Here is a 21,422-nt window from a genome sequence, read left to right on the forward strand (position 1 = left end):
CCCCTTTGTAGAAGGTAGGGTACAGTCTTATAGTGAAAAAAAAGCCACCAGTGAGTCAAAACCATAGCAATGAAGGGAGTGGGTCAGAATGACCCAGCACAGTCAGGGAACAGTGGAAAACAAATGAGAACTAAAAAGAGAACAATTGCATTATATAAGACTAACAGAAATATTTTCCAAGGCTGTGCATTTCTAAGCAGAGTATGCTAAGCAAGATCAGGGTGGCTGAGGTGGATTTTCTTATGGGAGAAACATTTCTTATGTGAAATGGAGTGTCAGGGTAAAATGAAGTTTGCCTGGTCAAGGCACATATATTCTGGCCCATAAAAAATGAACTATTTCTTCCATTCCAAAGCCTTCCTTTAGAATTTTTTTAAGTTGTACATTCTGTGTCAAAGGAATCACTGATCCTAGAGCCAGTGGAGAGTATGGGAGGAAGATTACCTCTAGATAGGGAATAGGGGTGGGAGGGAAAGGGAGGGAGAAGGGTAATAGCAAGGATGGTGGAAGGAGATGGTCATTATTATAAAAAATACACGTATGAAGATGTGAATTTGGTGCCAACATATCTTATATACAAACAGGCATATGATAAATTGTGGTATAAAAGTGTATTAAGTATTGTAATGCAAAAAATAATGAGAGAGTTCATGTATAATAGCATAATTTGGCATTAACATACTTTATATAAAGTTATAAAAATTGTGCTGTGAATAGATAATTATAAATGTAAAGTAAAATTGGAAAGCTTTTATTTAAAATTAGCATAAGTAAATAAGCATTAGAGAAATTTCATTTTTATGCTGAATTGATCAATGCAAGAACATATTGTATAGAAGAATTGAAATTTCAAAGAGAGGAGATCCTGAAAGTAATAATCCCGGAGAAATAAAAATTCCAGAGATAATAAGAATTTTCAAACACTTTGAAATTGATGGAGCTCAAAGAGCCACAAGGAAGCTTGTGATGTCTGTGTTCCAGGAGAAAAGAATATTGAATAGACTGAGGTCTTCTCTGACAGGGTGAGCAAGTGGAGTTTGAAGGAAAGATCTAGAAGGCCCAGGAAGGGTGGAGGACATGTTGGCTGGAGGGCAGGGCAGAGGTGTGGTGCTGATTCCTCTTCTTGTCCTTCCCTGAATGACAGGATTCCTTTGTGGTGAGAGGGCACAGCTCTGTGACATAGGCCTGGGCCCTACTCTCCATTGCTTAAGAGACTTTCAGGACTCATTTGTCCAAGTGACATAGTGCAATTTAGATGATGGAGAATCCTCTCTTTCCTCTAAATAGTGTTAATCCTGCATGGCTGAACCCCAGCTTCATCACCTGGGCAATGGATATGATGCTTGCCTTTGCATGTGTATTGGAGCTCATTCTCCTTTTATTGCCCTGCCTCCAGGATAATCCATCCTTTCCACCACAATCCTTTGTGCAGGTGAAAGTAAATTAGAGTGAGTCAGTTTTTATGTCTGCTGGTTCATCTTGCTCCCAAGTGCTTTTACTGAGCATCCACTTCATCATTTTTCCAACCTAAAAACTCAGTAATTTTGAGTTCAGGACTTGTCCCCAATAAAACAAAAATGCAGTCCTCTATGCCATTTTGATGGTTGATTACTAAAATTATACAAAATAAAACATTTATCTCATCAGGAATTTGGGTATAGCTCAGTGGTAGGACATTTGCATAATATGAGAAGTTTCCATCTGACTGTAAATTCTGGTGCACTTGTCCAGGAAAGACAGTCAGGCCAGTGACAGGGACACCTTCCAGAGTCCCCATCAGAGACCTCCACAGAGCCACCAACAAAGATCAACACTGAGACTTCCAGAGACTTCACAAATCCCTCATGCTGAGACCTCCAGAGACCTACAAGACCTCCATAGACACGCCTACTGAGTTCCATTCCCATCACCACCAAAATATTTTGTTATCTGTGATGAGATGTTGGCAGACGTTTACTCATTTTTGAAGTTTGTGATTCCTTAAATTTGGGGTCAGTACTCAAGCTAATGAAAAACTAGGAAATAATTTACAGATCTTTAGGAAAGGATTTTACAGATTTGCATGTGGAAACTAACGCTTTTTTAGAAGAAAAATGACATTATTCAAATACACAAATATGTGGGCATTCCAAGGAGCTAGATTCAGCTGAAGATCTCCTTCCTGTAATTCCACTTTGGTAAGGTGCACTGCAAAAGACCTATTCTTGTGTGGCTGCACAGGCTCCTAAGAATGGATATGAGTTCTCTGTGGGAGGTCTGTCTTCTCAGTGTGTTGTCTCTGAGGTTTCTCTCCAAGTGTCTTTGAGAAATTGTTCTTGATGTGGGTATGTGTTGGAAATCTCTTTAAGGATCTCATTTGTAGACTATGAATACCTCTTAGTTGGAGAGATTTGTGGGGCTTCTTTTGGGACCTCTCTGTTGGTTTCAGTGACAGTATCTATGGAGGTCTCTGTGGGAATCTCTGAAGATATTGTGGAGTCTCTGGAGGTCTCAGTGTGGATCTGTGCGGAGGTCTCCAGGGGGTCTTTGTGGGGTCTCCCTCTCACTGACCTTACTGCCCTTCATAGAGCAGAACCACCAGTAGTCACAGGATTTGATCTTTGCTGTTTCAGGCTGGTTTATCAACGTGGCCCTCTGTACTACTCATCCTTTCAGGAGACACAGGGCCTGGTTCAGCAGAGAACTTTGCAATCCATATCCCAACTTACCTCCTAGTCCCACATTCAGAATCCCGACAGGTGTGGAGACTGGACCTATGAGTGTATTCTGTTCCTTGGTGGCACTTCCTGGCACAGGCATCTCCACCATGGAATAAATAAGACCACTATGGTGAAGCCCACTGCCCACCCCACATAAGCATGTGGAATAGTATGGAATGGCCCAGGGAAATGATAACTCCTCTCACTGTTTTACAGCCATCATGGTTTTCTGTGTGGATGACCCCTGAAAGAGGAAACTTCTCCTAGAAGAAGATTGAGGCCCAGCAGAAACCAATATTTATCGCCTTCCAGTCTAGTCAACTCCCACATTTTGGACAGGTCACTTTTATTTGTATATACAAATTCTGTCAAATCATCTCTTCACCCATTTGTCTTTGGACAAGCAAATTCTAGAAGCCTGGAGAAAACTGCTTTGAAACCCTATGCCAGGTCCTCGACCCTTTTAGATACCCAATTTGTCCATGGAAGCAGTGCTAAGGCCATGTGCATGTGTCAAGGTCCCTAGACTGAGTCTCAGCCAGAGTTCCCTAGTCCTGGATACTCCACCAAATGTCAGGTCATCTGTTCTGGAATTTAAGAGGCAAAGATTGACAGAAGCAGACTTACTAAATTTTCTCTTAGGAATTTAACCTTCCTTGCTTGAAGTCTTTTGCTTTCTCTCTAGTGTGTGTTAGAGCTAAAGATCTTTCTCCAGTCCTGCAGTCTGGGAAACCACAACAGACTGACCTTGGTATTGGTCCAGGCTGAACCAGTGAAAACCTCAGCCCATCTGGTCTCCTCATGCTAGCCTGGCAGTTAGCATGGGAAGGCAGTGGCTTCTTGTCCATGGCACTCTATATGGCATCCAATTCCACTTTTCTTCCTGTCTTGGCTCTAAACATCAATTCTTCTACACATTCCACTTTAGATCTACCATATACTACCATCAGTTGGTTAGTGTATGCACAGTCCCTTCTAGAGGAGAAGACAGGTGACCATGGGCAGGGGGCATGCAGCACTCAGCAGCACTTTGTAGCCCCACCTAGATGCAGAGCTGCAAGTTCTATCTTGGCTGCTGCTATAGAAAATGGTGGAAGCAGATGTGGAGTTGAGTGACACTGCCATGTAATTAAGGCTGAGCTAAGAGGGATTGACAGGTCCCATCTACATTCCAAACACTATCAGGGAGAGAAGGGGCTTCCCCATCAAACACACTTCTTTTCTCAGTAGAAAATCTAAGGAGCAAGGTTTTCCTGACTCTAAGACCAACACACTAATTTCTCCCCAACATTCCCATGCCTACTTTGTAATATGTGAAGTTACTAGAATCTGTCACTTTTATACACCCATTCCCCAAAGCTGTATAAAGTTCCAGAGAGAAGGAAAGCAAGGAAAAGACTGATGGAGTCAGACTGTGGAGTGGGGTCTTCAAAGGATTGCCTCATCCTGAGAAGGCTCAAGGCATGCTCTTGTTTGTTTCTGTGATGACTGAATGAGGAATCCTTCAGGTACAATGAGATAATCTGAGATGAGGGTGGTTCCTCTGAATGTCCTGTCCCTTCTAGAAGCCACTCTGAGGAAGAGCAGACACCAACCCCCTTCATACCCCACAGGAGGATACAGACAAAAATCAATATATCTGATGAGAAAAGGAAAAAAATTTATTGGGAAGCAATTGAAATCCCAAAAGGGAAGAAGACATTCGTCCTTAGAGAATGGGTTCGCATGATGACAAAACATTTCCCCTCTCTGTGAATTCAATATTTCCTGAAAGGCTTTTCACCAGGAAACTCATGGTAAACAAGACCTGGTTGACCATGAACATCACCATTTTGAAAAAAACATGTTGGGTAATGGTGAAGGTGGCTCAAAGTGCTCACCCCAATTGGCCTTAGCTGGAAGCCGGTGGCTTGAGGCTCAACATTCCTAGACTTGAAGGTCCAATTATTGTCTCTGATCCACTTGTTCTTGGGGCTGTGGACACTGGGGCTGGCTTGGGGACGAGAGGCAATCTCTCTAAACATTTGTCTTTTATCTGGGTAGGAAGAACCCCTGGGTTGACAGAATTGCCTACCCAATAGGGTCGGGGGTTCTTCTTTATGCCCATATACCTCTGTTGGACCACTTCTACATTGAAGTCCCAGCTTATCCATCAGGATCTGTCCTACAACTGTTATGAGGGCCTGGGGTTCAACCACTACACTGTCTTTGGATATTTGTCTTTTGGTTAATTTCTGGGTATGGGTGGTAGCTGTCAGGAGGTTGACTTTATTCAAGGAATTTTCCTTCCCTTTTCCTTTTTGATGATTGTTAAAAGACTCCATAAAGTCCTTCATTTTGATATTACCATAGCTTACTGGAGGATTCTGTCCCTTTTCTGGAAGGCAAGGGAAGGACTTGCTTAAAGTAGTGTTTATTTCCTGGACTTTGTCAGAAGGACTCAACCCACAGTCTTGGGAAATTTCTTCCTCCTCTTTTGGTCTGGACCTCCCAAAGCTCTCTTGGCTTTCATTTATACAAATCTTTTCAGTGTCTTCCTTTCCAGGAACCTCAACATTTGTGACTTTGGATTCCTCCTGCTCCTGGCTGCTCCCTGCCTTCATTTCATCATCACATAGAACTTGGGAAATTGACTTGTGAATCGTGAAAAAGCTCTTGGAATTGGACAGGGACACTTGAGATGGTAAAATATCTGTGGTGGAGAGCTCATTAGTGTGGCAATCTTGCAGCACTCCAGTGACCATGTCTTGGGGTTGCTCCTCTGACTCAAACTCCACTTTGAGCTGAACAACATTACCTATATTTTCTTTCAGGATTTGGTCTCCTGGATCTTGTGAAATAGAAATTCTAGAAGGAGAGGGGCTATTCATGTTTCCAAGAGACCCTATGTTCTTCACATTCAAATTGATGGTTTGAGAGTTTGCCATCACAGAGGCTCCCATAGTCACTTCCCATTCGAATGATTTCTTCTTCTCCACATCTGTCTCCTTGGTCTTTCCAGCTGTTGATGATTGGGTCCCTACTTTAATTTCCAGCATTGTCACACCAGAACATGGGTCTTCTGAGGCCACATCCTTAGTCTCTTTCTGTGTCTCAATCCTGGTCATATCCAGGCTTGGATTGGGCTCCAGGCTAGCTTTTCCAATCCCCCTTATAACTCTACTCTGTTGGTTTATGTGCAGATGGCTATAGGTTCGAGAAGGCATACAGGCATCTGAGGTCCTCTGACTGCCACCCAGTGGGGTTCCTTGCATGGTACTCTGTACCTCTGAAGGTGAGGGTGCAGGAAGAGGATTCTGTAAAGTGGGAAATGAAATTTTTCTTATTATCCTCTTTCCCACACCTTTCTGAGGAAGTTCTTCCAGGAGACTGCCAATTTTGGCAATGGAAATGGCTCTGTAGTCACTGGAGGCTGAGGAGGAAATAGCAGGCTGTGGAAGGGGTGAGGTTTGAGCCTCACCTAAGTTGCAATTAATGGCATCAAGAGCCTGCAGTGATGGATTCCATCTGTGCCTCACCCGAGACCTCATAATATCTGTCTCTAGCTTCAGGTGAGTTCCGGGGTCAAGGAAGGAAAGCTGCTTAACAGTGTTTACATAGGATTGCTGGTACTTGGAGGAGGCTAGATAGATGGGTTTTGTGTACTTTGGAAGAGCATAGTTGGCAGCAAGCCAGGATCCACGCACACACACTAGGATCATGCCCTCCTTGATCTGCACTAACTTTCTGCTCAGATGGTCTTGCAGGATTTTTTCCACAATTTTCTTTTCTAGGCCTATAGCTAAGTCACTTTGTGAACTATCCTTCCTAGTCCTCCTCAAATAACTTTCTGAAACCTCCTTATTATCATTCTGAGCCTTCCCTGAGGTGCTTCCTGAGCTCCAGGATAAATCTACTGGCTGCTTCTGGAGTTCTGGTTCTAGACCCTTGTTTGGGAAATCTAGTTTGAATGTTATAGAGCCCATTGTAGAGAGTCTTTCAGAGTGCTTAGTCTCCATCTTCTGCAAATCATTACCAGCAAGTGCTGACTGGCTGGGCTGCTCCATCTTCTGCAGATCATTATCAGTAAGTACTGACTGGCTAGGCTGTGAGGAGCCAGGCTTGTCATTTTTCTGGCACTGACTCTTCCCTGGAAATTTATCCTGAGGATGCATTTGTTCCTGAGATGCTAGAAATCTACAGTGAATGTCTAGCTGTGGTTGATCACTGATTAACTCTCCTTGAATATGTTGCTGGAGTCTTTTCTCTAGCTCCTGGTTGGCAGAATCCCCAGCAACTATGGAGACAGAGTTGGAAATTTGGGAGGCCCCACTTCCCTGGGGAAGGTTGAGAGCTGGCTGGTTAATGACTTCCAGAGTCTTTTTGATCTCAGAGAATAAGACCTTCTTCCATTTCCTTCGGTTCTGCAGGGGACATTCTGAATGTTGATCTTCAGTTGGGAGGAAAGACTGTGCCTCCTTTTCAGATTTATTGCTAGTTGTGCCAGACTTAATCTGGGATGAAGAAGGTGGTAAGTTTGGAAAAGTGTATGAAGTGCTAGCCAGAGTCTGACCCAGAGCCACAGATGGGGACAAGTTTTGCGTCAAAAGTTGGGATTGGGCCTCTTCCTGGGCCAAGGGCTCCTCCTGGGAAAGCTGTGGAGGTTCTTCATCCTGATATTGTACTGAGAGAGATTCTGAGACTTTGTTGAATGCTACATGTTTACACTGTGCGGTAGAGGACCTCTTAGAGTCCCAGGCAGTAGCCACCAGGGACTCACTGTGCAGAGAGGGCAGGCCCCAGAACAGCTGGCTGTATTTTTTCTCTAAAGTCCCCCCCAAGACCTTGTTGTAAAAGAAATTCTGAGAATCATGAAGCTTCTCTGGTTTTTCTTTTGTGTTCCAGAAGGTTTGTGCAGTGGTGTCTCTCTTGCTACCCAGTGACTCCAACATGTTTCCCAGAGAATACAGGGTGTAATCTGGACTCATTTGTTTGAAAGAGGACCCGTTTTTAGAATTTTTCTCCCATAATTTTAGTTCCACTCTTTTGGTGATTAGCATTTCCAGCAGCATCTGTACATCAGAGTTGATGAAAGAGAGGCCTCCAGACTCTACCTGCCAACGTGTGGGGTCTACCCAGAGTGTGACATCTGAAGGATGGTGGAAAAGATGTTCTTGCTTGGATTTGTTTACCCAGGTAGAGAAAAATAAGAGCTTTGCAGTTTCCCACCACCAGGAGAGGAATGAAATTGAATAGCTTATGCAGTCTAGGCCTGAGATGGCTGTGATCAGGGATGCCCAGTATGAGTGACCTACAAGGGAGCTCTGTGGAACAATGTCCAGTGAGATTCTATTGAAGTTAGACTTGTGTTCATGTTCTTCTGATAAGGATGAGGCCAGAGGCAGAGTGTGTTTTGTCAGAGGAGCTGGAGAACCCAATGGGGGTAAGATGGTAGAAGGATCTCCAAAATGTTGATGAGGTAGCTTTTGAACTTCAGTAGGCTCTTGCATGAACACCTCACCTGCAGCATCTTCAAATACCAGTAGAGGAGAACTGTCCTTGTCCCACAGCTTCCCTAGGAGACTGCAGGAGACAAGAGGCACAAGCTAGAGCCAGGAGCAGGAAGGACCAAGAGGCTGGGCAGGGGTGAAAACCTATGGCCTATGGACCCTCGACTGCCCCACACACTGTCTTCACCAAACTCTTCCTATTCCTACCACCAGGACTTCAGTCACATTCCACTATGACCTGGAGTATTCCTACTAAATCAGCCTTGAACCCCAGTGATCACATAACAGATCCTGATGGAAAAAACACTGGAGAACTGGAAAGTTCCTCACCTTTGCAGGAGTAAAATCAGATTCTGAATCTCCATCAGATTCTTCAGGCGATTGCCTGAAGCTGAAAATGGAAAATGAATTGGGTAGAGAAGGTAGGATCCCAGATTTTATAGGATGTTAAGTGCAATGCCCCCTTGGGGGAGATCATGAGAGATGAAACTGGAGGTTAAGCCTCAGTGTCCAAGTCCAAATGACCAGTGAGAGTCATATAAAGACTCTGGGAAGAGCCACATTTTATCATTTGCAGGGTGTTTTTACCTCCATCCACCTCCATGATCCTCACAAGCACCTTATCGTGGGAAAGGATTGGTTACCTCAAAGAGAAATTGGCCTTAACAAAATGAAACAGCTTGACCTCCGTTGGACCTGACCGTCCCACCTCCATATCTAGGCACTGCTGCTCTAGTGCCACCAACACCACCGTACTGGACATCACACATCTCTCGTCCACCACACGTTCTAAGAACAGAATCTGAGAAGTGTCTCTGGTATGATAATTTCCTTTTCAGCATCTTCCCTCTCAGGTCTCTGCCACCAACATCCTCTGGGGCACTGATCTGGACCCTTGGAGAAAGGGGACAACAACCACCTCTGGGGTACCTTACCTTTCAGAGTTCCACTCTTTTTCCTGTTCTTGTACAGCACCTTCTTCACCTTCACATGCTGACAGACAATATAGAAAAAGAGGCTGAGGCCCAGTTCTCCCTGTGATCTCCTAGACCAGCTGTAGACATTCCATGTTTCTAAACAGCAGAACTTTTACAGTTACCTAGTGGAAACCCTTTTATTCAGAGAACATTATTACAGAGGCAAAATACTTTCTTTTTTTCTTTGGAAAGCAGAAAAGGGGATTTTTCTGAATAAACTACACCATTAATGTTGTCAGTCACTGATCTTCTGCTTAAAAATGTACTCATTTCCACAGGCTCTTCTCAGCTGCCAGGCATGGTTCTATTTCCTAAGGCCAGAGGTGACCTGAGAGCCTGTGATGGAGGCCCTCAGGCCCACATCAGCCCAATACAGAGGGAAGCCTTGTTCCAGAGACACTTACCAGGAGAAGGTTACGGAGCAGTGCTCAGGGCCTGTCCTTCTCTAGAGGTACCCAGCACTCTCAGGAGTCCAGACCTCTCTATATGGTCTGAGACATTCAGATAGGAGAAATCCTAGTGCACTCTCTCTCCATGCCCTGCCCTGCCTACCCCAGAATGATTCTCTATTCTATCCTGAAATTTCTCTTGTGAAGTGTGTCTACCTATTTTGGAAAAGTGGAAAGTAGACAAAGGAGAATCATTTTTGTTGTTGTTGGGTGTGACCTGAGGGTTCTTACCTTCCTGAGTTTTTCTTTTTCCCTTGGTTGTGGGAAGGATGGATTACCTTGGAGGCAGGGCAATAAAAGGAGAAAGATGCCCAGTCCACATGCAAAGGCCAGGATCATATCCATTGCCCAGGTGGTGAAGCTGGGATTCAGCCAAGTGGCATTCATGCTATTTAGAGGAAAGAGAGAATTCTCCATCATCTAAATTGCACTATGTCACTTGGACAAGTGAGTCCTGAATGTCTGAAGCAATGGAAAGTAGGGCCCAGGCCCATGTCACAGAGCTGTGCTCTCTCATCACAAAGGACTCCTGTCATTTGGGGAAGGACAAGAAGAAGAGTCAGCACCACACCTCTGCCCTGCCCTCCAGCCAACATGTCCTCCATCCTCCTGGACCTTCTAGATCCTTCCTTCAAACTCCACTTGTTCACCCTGTCAGAGAAGACCTCAGTCTATTCAATATTCTTTTCTCCTGGAAACCAGACATCACCTGCTTCCTTGTAGGTCTCTGAGATCCATCAATTTCATAGCGTTTGAAAATTCTTATTACCTTTGGAATTTTTATTTCTCTGGGATTATTACTTTCAGGATCTCTTCTCTTTGAAATTTCAACTCTTCCATAAATATGTTCTTGCCTTGATCAATTCAGCAAAGAAGTGAAATTTCTCTTATGCTTATTTACCTATGCTAATTTTAAATAAAATTTTTCCAATTTTATTTTATTCTCTTCATCTAAAGGGTTTAGCCAAAAAAAAACCAAATTGATACATTATTATTACAACCTTACAAAACTTAAGTATAAAAACTGAAATAACCCTCAAGAGACATTTTTGTATGTTTTTAGTATTTTTGTTTGTAAAATTAGCGTAAGTTAAACTTTAAGAGAAATTTTGGGAACATGTCTATACACACAGTGTGAGGATGGCCTTAGCTTAAGCAACTCCATTTTAAAACTCTTTGTTAAAATAAAACTGGAGTCCCTACCAGACAAGTTTACAGAGCCCTCTAATATTTTCATGAGGCATGGCCTGAAAAAAATAAGTCACTTCCCACAACCCTGATAAAACTCAGAGTGAAGTCACTGTCATTTGCCTTTGTCTGATAAGAGTCACAGGTGAGAGATCAGGGCAGAAACCACCAGACCAGATGTCCTGACCCCAGAGTGAAAGACATCACTAAGAAACCCAGTCATATATGATAGGGACTGAAAGAGCAAGCAGAAACCCCAAAATTTAATATAAATTATGTAGCAAATGAAGAGACATTCAACCAAGCCACACTGATGCCCCCATCCTGGAGAGCCTGATGAGGACACGTGGACTGACATCCCAACTCTTTTCATTATCTACCTGATCTTCTGTTTCCTCCTCACCATTCTCCAACTCCACAGCCACATCTTGATCCTGATGAGAACAAGGACTTCTCATTATCATATCTCCTCAACCACTCATCAGCTCCATGCCATGATGAAGCCTCCATGGATTCCTGACCTGATCACTAGAGTCTGAGTGAGTGTGCATCTGCTGGACTTAAGGCCCAAGACTTGAGACTCTAGATCTGGCACTTAAGCTTAGCAAGCAGAGGGAATGTCTGTAATAAATGTTTCATGATTAAGTATGTTTACAGTGCTTAGAATTGACTTGGAATTGTTTGTTTTGAATTGATTATGTCTATTGCAGTGGCCAGAATTAAAGATTGTCATTTTCTTTATTAAGAACCTGTAGAAGGGCAAGAGTTGTCTCTCTGTGGTAGAAGGCTCACCTAACACGTTTGAGGTACTGGGTTCAATCCTCAGCACCACATAAAAATAAAATACAATAATGGTATTGTATCCAAGTACAACTAAATTAAATACTGAAAGACAAAATAACCTATAGAGTGAAATTATATTGAGATATTTGAGTGAATAAAGCATTGAAAATAGCATAGTGCATGTACATTTTTTATTTCTCCCCTCAACTGCATGTGTCGCACCTATGCCCATCACCCCCGCCACACACACACACCAATATATCCACCTTCCCCCCACATACCCTTTTACGAAGGGGAAGCATTGAAACAAGATGACTCTGTTTTATATCAAATTTGGTAAGTTTCCAGCCCTCATTTCTATAAGTATTTTTTATACACCTTCTCTTTTTCTAAGGAGTAACTTATGTATAGAAGTAAAAGCTCTGCTATGCTCAGGGCTCAGGCTTTGGAAATAATCCCTCTGAGCAGCTGGTGCAATTAATAAACTGTTGATTTCATATCTCAGTTTCCTGACCCTCATCTCCCACTAAAATAATGCCAAACTGTTAAAATTATTCCTATCAAATTGTTAGATGAAAAAATCAACAGAACTTTATATGTACTTTTTGAGAAAAACTTGAAAGAGCAGTACTGTAACAGTACCTACAGGCAGCTTCAATTGATGATGTACTTTATTTATCAATGTGCTCCTTGAAATTAGTCCCTAGATGAACTATTATGATCCATGAGTTCATTTCAGATCATGTGGGCAAGTTCTCAGTCTTTAGGCACATGTGCCATTTGTACTGCTGTTCATTTTAAATGGAAATGGCAATTGCAGTGCATTTCCACTGGAAGTTTCACAATTAGTTTTCAACCGGGCTTTAGAGAATTCACTTTCATTACTTTACAATTTCCACATTTCTCCTATGTGCACATAGGCGTGTGTGGTCACTAAGTACAATATTATCTCTATTAAAAACCCCTCATAAAAGTGTCATACAATTGGAATTGTCTGCATTTCCATAGCAGTTTTAAACTGAATTTTCAGGAGTTTCCCAGAACAGCCTCCAACTCAAACCACACAATTCACATCTTTTCCACTAGTCTATGAGATGTAGCACTCATCAAGGTTGAATATCTCCTTTCTGAAAGCAACTTAAAAGAGAAAATATGAAATAGTATGTACAGGTAGCTTCTGCATGCAGGATGAAACTTAATTCATTTTATAGATTAATTGACTTGTATTACAAATGTACCTAATTGCTTGGCTTCATAAAGTTTAAAATCAATACCCTATTTCCTGTATTGCCATACAAAGTAAAGTTTTGGTTCTTTTTTTTTTGTAATTAAATATCTAAATTTTTGACAAAAATATTAAAATTATATGCAAAACAATTATAAAAATGTTTAGTCTCTCTTCCAAAAAAGAGGTAATCTTTCCAGGATATTATACAATATTAATAGCATTCAGCATGTTTAGAATGGGTAGCTAAATTATATTTATTCTGTTAGTGTACAAAAGTCTTTAAAGTAACAAAGTTTATTTTTATGTGCTCTAGTTAAGTATGAATGTCATGTGATTACAATGCCATCTGATTACAATATAGTCAACTATCTTTAATTGAATTCTAACTCTTATTTAAAAATTTGCAGAGTTTGAAAGGGATACATGTTATTCTAAGATTAATAGGCTATTGTAGTGTTGTTGTCCAAGTCTATGAATGTTTGCTCACAAATGAAATGATCTGTTTTCTTTAGGCAGGGTTCAAATTACTAGCAGCTTTCTCCATGACCTGAAAAATCAACTGGAAGAGTTAACAATCTCTAAAAATGAAGGCTTAAAAAATAATGATATATTTTGTGTTAAATTTCAAACCCTCTATGGGACTCCCAAAAAGTGAGACTTTAAATGTATTCCCTGTTGGTTTTGGTTTCTATTTTGCATGGCTTTTGAGAAGCTGAAAAAGAGTTTGTCTTTCCTCAGTAGCATGCTTTTTCCATTTGGCAAATATTTATCTCCCTTCAATCTGTATCTAGTAGAAAATCCATGTTGGCTTCTCTTAAGAGCTCCCTTTGTTTTCAAAGGAATATGTCATGACTTCTGTAGCTCTGGTTAGTTCACTTTATCTTTCTCTTTGGCTGGATGATTGTTACTTCAAATATCAACATAATAAGTAGGAGATACAAATGAAAACTAGCATAAAAACAGATTGATTAAAGCAACAACAACAAACATGGATTTCAAATCAGGATTTTGAATAAATATATCCTCTTTAAATCTGCAGTGTAGGAGTAGATGAAGACCACACTTGTGAGAGTCCCTATAGACTGAGAGCCAATTTTCTTAAATCGCTCACACCACAGGAATGTAGGTGCCTGGCAGGAACCCACACCTCCTTGCACAGGAAACACATTAAAATTCCCCAAGTTTGTACTATCCTTCCCAATGCATCCCTCACAGTGTGTGTTTCTTTCTGAGGTTGTCTTCCTTCTTTTTCTTGGAATGGACCCTTGATGACCTTGTCACAAATGATCCAGGACTGGCCTTTTCTATCTCTTGTAGAGGATCCTCAGACTCTGAGCCATCTCATGATCAAACTGGTACCCATAAAGGAAATTAATGCTTCACCTCTGAGGAAGGACATCAGTTACCACTAGGTGTGACAGCATGATGTGGTACTACTGCTTGGGGTAAGGAGCTATTGATGGGCACTATTGAGTTCCATCCTTTCTAGGATTCTGTACTTGGAAGCAGCTCTCAAATTTTTGTAACCATCCCCCTCCACCAGCCCCTGGGCCTGCTGGCTTTGGGAGGCCATCTACCAATGGAGCTATTGCAGGAATGAGGCAGAGAGCCCTGAAGGAAGACTCAGATTGCTGATGTTTCACCCTCCAATTACCCACTCTAACCTTGAGGGAAGCAGGGCTCCTAGGTACTGGGGCTTGTCCTACCTCTCTCAGGAAGCAACACAACTGGAGTTGTACTCCTGATCTGCCCACTTTATACCCTTGTGCAGGTGATGTTTGTTGTCCTCAATAAAAATAACAATGACAGAAGCTACCCTGTGCAGCCTGTGTTAAGTGAACGCCTGTGCTAACACTTTATGTGCAGTATTTTATTGAGCATTCACCAAATCCTAGGAAGTAGAGATAGAAGAAGCCAGAGCTCAGAGAGGTGGGGCAGGAGCTGAGGCCACAGGATGAGCCTTGAGGGCATGCAATGCTCTTTCCTGTGGCTTGTAGAGCTGACAGCTTAAAGGCAGCTCTCAGGAGCACTTCAAGCTGGGTATTTGAAAGTTTCAATTTTCCAATAAGGAACACTCTTGCCTGGATCTTTTACTGGCACCAAAGCCATTGTGGTCCCTAGCCCTGTCCTGGTTCTGGGTGGCTGATGCTGAGCCATCAGAGAGGAATACTGTGCTCAGAAAGGACCCATATGGCCTACCAGCCATGTCTGTCGGGGGATTGATTCTCTCACCTTCTATGGGTTAAGTGCAAGGAAGACTTCAGCAGCCACAATGGGCTGTGCCCCCACTATCAGAGAAGATAATGTGTAGTAAATCAGCTGAATAAAGCAAGTTGTCTCAGAAGGCAGTGAGCTCATGCCTGAAGCTGAACAAATACTGAAGATGGCCATGGTCCTGAAGGATCTTAGAGGAATTACAGCATAGATTATGCAGTTGTTGTAAAGTACATCCAGATGTGTAGGGTTCTATGAATGTGAAACTTGCTGAGTTTCTTCGCATCCCTGCAGCCTGAGCTGCGCGCGCGCACACACACACACACACACACACACCAGGTAGGTTCAAACACAGAGGACCCTCCCACCCAGGGCACACAATGTTCACAGGGCATAGCTAGGAAAAGGTAGAGTACCTGGGGTATTGTTTGGATGGTCTTAGGCCTTAACCTAAGCAACTCCATTTTAAAAACTCCAGTTTGAAACCCGCAGTTTCACCAGGCACACCCACAGAGCCCTCCAGTATAGCCACAAACAAGTTACTTCCCCTCACCCAGATAAACAGAGTGAAACCCCTGGCAGGCTGTCCTCATCTGATAAGAGGGTAAGGTGAGAAGATTAGGGTGGAGACCACCAGACAGTTGTTTCTGACCCCAAGGTAAATAATGTCACTGAGTAATCCAGCTGATAAGGATTGAAGGGGGGGGGGTCAAAAGCCCCCAAATTTAGTATAAATAATAGAGCAAATAAACAGGATTTCAGCCAGCAGAAACAAGGATGAACTGGAGCTGGAGAGCCTGATGAGGACCTGACATTCCATCACTTGTCATCATTTCCTAAGCCTCTACAGGATCCTCAGTGCTCTCAACCTCTACTGCCTCATCCGGTCTTTCTGAGAGCTGCAACTTCTCCCTCTCCTCAACTGGTCATCCCCTCCAAGCCAGAAAAAGCCTGCCTTGGTTCCGGACCTGGTCACCGGAGTCTGAGTTAGTGTGAATCTGCTGGACATAAAGCCTAAGGCTTAAGACTTTTGAACTTAGCATGCAGAGGGAATGTCTGTCATTAGCCTATCCTGATTAAGCCTGTTTTGCAGTGCTTATAATTAATCTAGAATTGTTTTCTGTGAATTGATTATGTATATTGCAGTGCCTAGCATTAAGGATTGTCATTTTCTTGATTCAGAACCTATAGAGTGAAACTGTATTGAGTAGTTTGAGTGAATAAAGCACTGAATACTTCACAATACCCCCCCCCATGACAGTTATAGACAGAGAAATTGTAGCTAATAGGATCTTAGAGTCAATTTTCAGCAACAGGGATAGGGTGGGGGACAAAGTAAATTTTTAGTGGCTTCGTGGTGATCTCTATTGATGAGGGTCTTCTGCATGGCAAGTGACATGAACCCCATCAAACAGGTTTAAAAAAGTTGTCTTCTCTGGTTCATGAACCTGTTAAGTTCACAGGTGTCTTTTCCAGCAATGGCCCTATCCCACCCAGATAATCCTGGGACCTAAGCAGGATAACTATCAGTCTCTTAGGCACAGGGTCACTCTCAGATCAACTCTAAAAGAAAGCATGTTTCTCATTCCCTTATGAGTTCCTCCTGACCTCCACACATTTCTCTGAGTCACTGTCTATGGGCTCTCACAAGCCTGGTGCTGGGACTGATGTCAGATGTCTGCATCACAGGATGCAGCTCACAGGTAGAGAAGAGACCCACAGGCCAACATTAGGTGCTGGCTAGAGAGGTGCTGGCAGCCAGACATTTTCACTTCTCCTGGGCAGTTGCAACTGTTGTAGGGACAAACGGGGCAAGGCACCGAAGATAGCAGGAAACAGTTTAATTTGGCTGCAGCCAGGTTCAGAGGGTACAGCCTTTGCTGTAATCAATCAATCCCCTCAACCCCGAGTTCAGGGAGTTTCAAGAGTTTTATACCCAGTGTGTAAGGGGAGGGGATCAGAAGTTCACAGTCTGCAGAAGTTCACATAAAAGCAGCTTTTGCTTTCACTGTTCTGGGCAAGTTAACTCTTCAAGGACAACACCTGAGAAGGGGAAAGCTTCATCTCCCCTTTTTTTCCTCCCCCTGCCAGCTGTTACCATGGGCCCATTTGTAACTTATCTTAAAAATGTAGACATCTCTGTGAAGCCCAGCTCAAGGCCAGAGGCCTTGTTTGCACATTTCTTCAAAGTATTATACTGGATACGTTTGTGAGAACTAGTAAGGGGGTGTCCAGCACCTGGAGTGCTAGTATCTTCTCGGCCAGTGGCCAAGTAAACAGGGTGACACCAAAATAGGAAGTTTATCTACAATGGACTCTTTTGCTGACAGTCCTAAAATTAGCCATGGTGAAGAGGGCTTTTCTGTGGAGAAAGCGGGTGCCACTTCACAACCACTAGAAGTGCCTGGAGCATCCCCTTCTTGACCCTGAAGAACACTGCCAGTAAAAGAATGAAGGAAACACTCAGCATTGCACTCCAGGCAGTGGGTGTCCTTTAAGTACAATTCACATCTTCACACTTGATCTTTCTCAGAGCCTTCCATAGCTCACTATTGCAGCTGAAATGTCTCAGCCACCTGATTACAAGAGATGCATGCAGGGAAATGACTGGTACAGTCTGGACTTCTCTGTTACATTTGAGGCTAAGTCAGCATCAGGTGCCAATAAAAGTTGACTCAGTCAGACTTATAGGAGGCAGCAATGCCAGACCCAGAAGTAGACAGCAAGTGTGAAGCTATGTCCAGACTATGGACAAACTGCCAAAGCATTTCAAGGAGATTCTAGTGCCCCAAAACAGAAATGGTGCGTATGGGAACATTTTCACAGTTGGAACCTGTGGTGCTTGCTAGCACAGGGCACAGCTAGGAAAAGGTAGAGTAATTGGGGTAAACATAGATAAAAAATGTAGGGAATAGGGTCTTAGAGCTGATTTTCAGCAACAGTGATAGGGTGGGGGACAAAATAAATTTTTAGTGGCTTTGTGGGGTTAAAATTCCAGCACAGTTGGTCTTATTAAGCACCTTGGGCCTTGTTTTGTTAACTGTCAGGTGAGGCTTTTGCAGGGGCTGTTCCGTCTACCAGTAATTTACCTGCTTATTGAGGTACCAAGTAATCCCCACGCCCTAGAAGTCAGGGTAGGTGAGAAATGGGAGGTGATGAAATAGGAGACAAGTTTCGAGCAGGTTGTAATTACTCCCTCCAGCTGCCTCTTTCAAAGCAGGTGGAAGGGAATTGTCCATGTCCAGACCTCCTCCTCCTCTATCAATCATAAATCCTTGTTGATTCCTAAAAATTGGATACCCAGAGTTTAATTTAAGACCTTCCCTTTGAAGAAAAAGCCTGTCTCTAAAAGGCAGGAATTCAGCTGAATGCCATGGTGGACTTGAGGGTATGTCTGATTCTGATGTCATCTGTGCCAATTGAGGTAGTAAAATCCACACTTAGGATTACATGTAATTTTAAACCCAGAGCATTGGAAGCATGTGTATTTCTCCAGTTTCTCCCCTGCTCCAGAGGCAACCAGCTTCACAAGAAGAATACCTACCTACCATTGATGCTTCCCCATGATACACACAGAACTTTCTCTGGAGATTATAATATATCTGTATATATTAACCCATAGTCTGAAAAAGAGTTGAAATGGCATTCTCTTCAAAAATTTTGCTTGGGGACAGGGGTTGTGGCTCTGTATTAGAGAACTTTCCCAGCAGGTGTGAAGCACTGGGTTCAATATTCAGCACTCCATAAAAAGATTTAAAAAATAAAGATATTGAGTCTATCTGTAAGGGACCAGTGAAACGTCGGAGGAAGAGACCACAAGAGACTGGCTTCATGCAAAACACACAAGGGGATTTTTATTGAGGATCCCAATTCAGCGCGCTGAGACTCTAGGCCCACTCAAGAAGCGAGAGCAGCCCAGAGCCCAGAGCAGGGGTTGAACAATGCTTAAGTACACCTTTTGGGGAGGACTGGGGGCTTTGCATACATCACAGTCTCCTTTAACAAATTACCTTACACCTTGGGAAAATCAAACAATAATTCTTACACTTGATTAGTACATTCATTGGCGGGAACAGGGCTGGCTGGAGTGATAGGTCTTTCCTAAGGAGGGGGTTACATTTAAACTGATTGGTTCGGACCCTGAATGTCTTCGTGACAAGCAGCACAGGGTCTTGAATGCTTACGTGAGGAGTTACACAGGACCCCAGGCCATAAATCACTAAATGGCCAGTAGGGCCTTGTCCTAACTGCCTCAGGAATTTAACCCATGCTTTGCAGTTTAGAAGCAGGTTTACAATGCCTGGTCCTTTACATTTTAACTCAGGCTTTGCAGCTTAGAAACTTCACCCTTTTATATATACAACTGAAAAAAATTAAAAGTAAAAGCATTCTTTAAAAAAAACTTGCTTGGAATGCAACTGTTTTCCTTGTCCCTCTTCCCAATCCCAACAGACATCTCTCCCATTCACCAGTGTTCACTAGGAGCTACAGTCTCCACTCACTCTGATTAGGAAAACTCACATGAGAGGGTGAGAATTATACTGACTCAATGCAGCCAACATCAGAGTTCACAATACTAGATGGGGAAAATACTATCAAAGGAAATTATTTAACAATCACAATTAAAAATAGAGCATTTAAAAGTGTCTATATCTACAAGAATCATCTATTTCAAAGATTGGTTTTATGTTTGAACACAAAGCCTAAGTTCTGACCTATAGAAATTAAAACAAACAACAAAAAACAAAACAACAAAACCACCATGTGTAGAGTGAACTAAAGTCACCAATACACAAAGGGGGTGGGTAAACTTTCAGTAACCATTCACGGTCACTGAATCAAAGGAAAATAATATTTATCATTACATACATAAGCATTAAACAGAATCATGTTTTAAGAAATTATTTTGAGACATAATAAAATATAACTACTCTTTTATGCAGAATATAAAAATATATAGTTCTATTGAACTGGTAAAATGCATTTTGAAATTTACAATTTCTTTCATGAGCAGGGCAAACAAGGGGATGGAAAGGGGAGAAAGGAATGTAAGATAAAAAAAGTATGCCTATTGCGGAAGGAAGTTGATGTGGAAAATAAGGGGTCCTGAAGAAGAAGGAGAAGGTTTTAAAGTTTTAAAATCAATGTACATGCCCTAAAGGGGCTCCCCTCCCTATCTTTTTGCCCATTTGGCTGCATTTAAGTGAAATGGGCAAAAAGATAGGGAGGGGAGCCCCTTTAGGGCATGTGCATTGATTTTAAAACTTTAAGTTACACTTATTTCTATATACATTGTTTCAGATCACCATTTCACATGTAAATCTATCCAGAATATATTTTAAATGACAATCACTTTAGGCTTTTTGTTGCTAACTTTTGTTTTTATGTATAATTTAATGTTGTTTTTTTTTCAATTACTAAAGACAACTGTGGCTTTCACAAAGCCCAGGGGTCAATCCATGATGTAGAAATTTGTAGATGAACTTCAGAAAACATACTAGGAAAGCCAAAAAGAGCTACTTATTTTTTAGGGTCAAATAAAGCTATGAGGCTAAGGTGTTGGAAGAATGTAAAAGTTATAACAAATTGTAACCTCAACAATGATGTCCCTTTCTCATTAAGAAGATTTAAAATTAATTGTGACATAATTTATGTGAATCTTTCTTTTTGTGAAGATTTCCATGTTGTATAGTAGCTTAATATTTAAGGTTATATTGTAAGGGTCCGGCGAAGCGTCGGAGAAAGAGACCACAAGAGACCAGCTTCATGCAATAAGCAGGGGGGAGTTTTATTGAACCAGCATGCTGGGGCTCCGTGCCCACTCAAGAAAGGAGAGCAGCCCAGAGTCCAGAGCAGAGGTCAAGCAGAGCTTAAGTACACTTTTTGGAAAGGGCGGGGGGCTTTGCATACATCAGAACAAATCATTATGAGGCGCGGGAAAATTGAACAACAACTCTGAAACATTAGTACATTCATTGGCGGGAACAGACTGGGCAGGGGTGATTGGTCACTTCTAAGCGGGGTACACATTCAAACTGATTGATCTTAGGGCCTAAAGGACTACGTGAAATACTACACAGAATCCCAGGTTATTAAACAACCAGTGGAAACAGTGGAAATATTTACTGGGCAGTTCGGGTATTGTCCTAACAGCTACAGGGATTACAGGTTTGAGGGGTAGCAGAGGAATTTTAACAATATCTAGTCTTTTACTTTTTAACCCAGGCCCTGCAGCTTAGAAACTTTACAATGCCCGGTCTCTTACACTTTAACTCAGCCTTTGCGGCTTAGAATCAGCTTAGAAATTTTACCTTTACAATATCTAAGCTGTTTTAGGTCAGCAGATAGTGAAACCTTTGTAAATTGGGGGGTGACATTTACAATAGAATCATCCA

At 42.4% G+C, this 21,422-nt stretch overlaps 1 long non-coding RNA gene across 1 annotated transcript in view; it reads left to right on the plus strand.

Annotated features, from left to right (window-relative positions):
* LOC308631866 overlaps positions 1–14,590 on the plus strand; it is a 64,539-nt gene extending 49,949 nt beyond the window's left edge. The window contains exons 3-5 of the long non-coding RNA XR_014018359.1: positions 11,224–11,341; positions 13,326–13,478; positions 14,131–14,590. This is a non-coding gene — a long non-coding RNA (uncharacterized lncRNA). The remainder of the gene's footprint in view (positions 1–11,223; positions 11,342–13,325; positions 13,479–14,130) is intronic.
* Positions 14,591–21,422: the final 6,832 nt, after the last annotated feature.

This window comes from Spermophilus citellus (genome assembly GCF_964194105.1).
Source record: "Spermophilus citellus genome assembly, chromosome: 12".
NCBI classification, from domain to species: domain Eukaryota; kingdom Metazoa; phylum Chordata; class Mammalia; order Rodentia; family Sciuridae; genus Spermophilus; species Spermophilus citellus.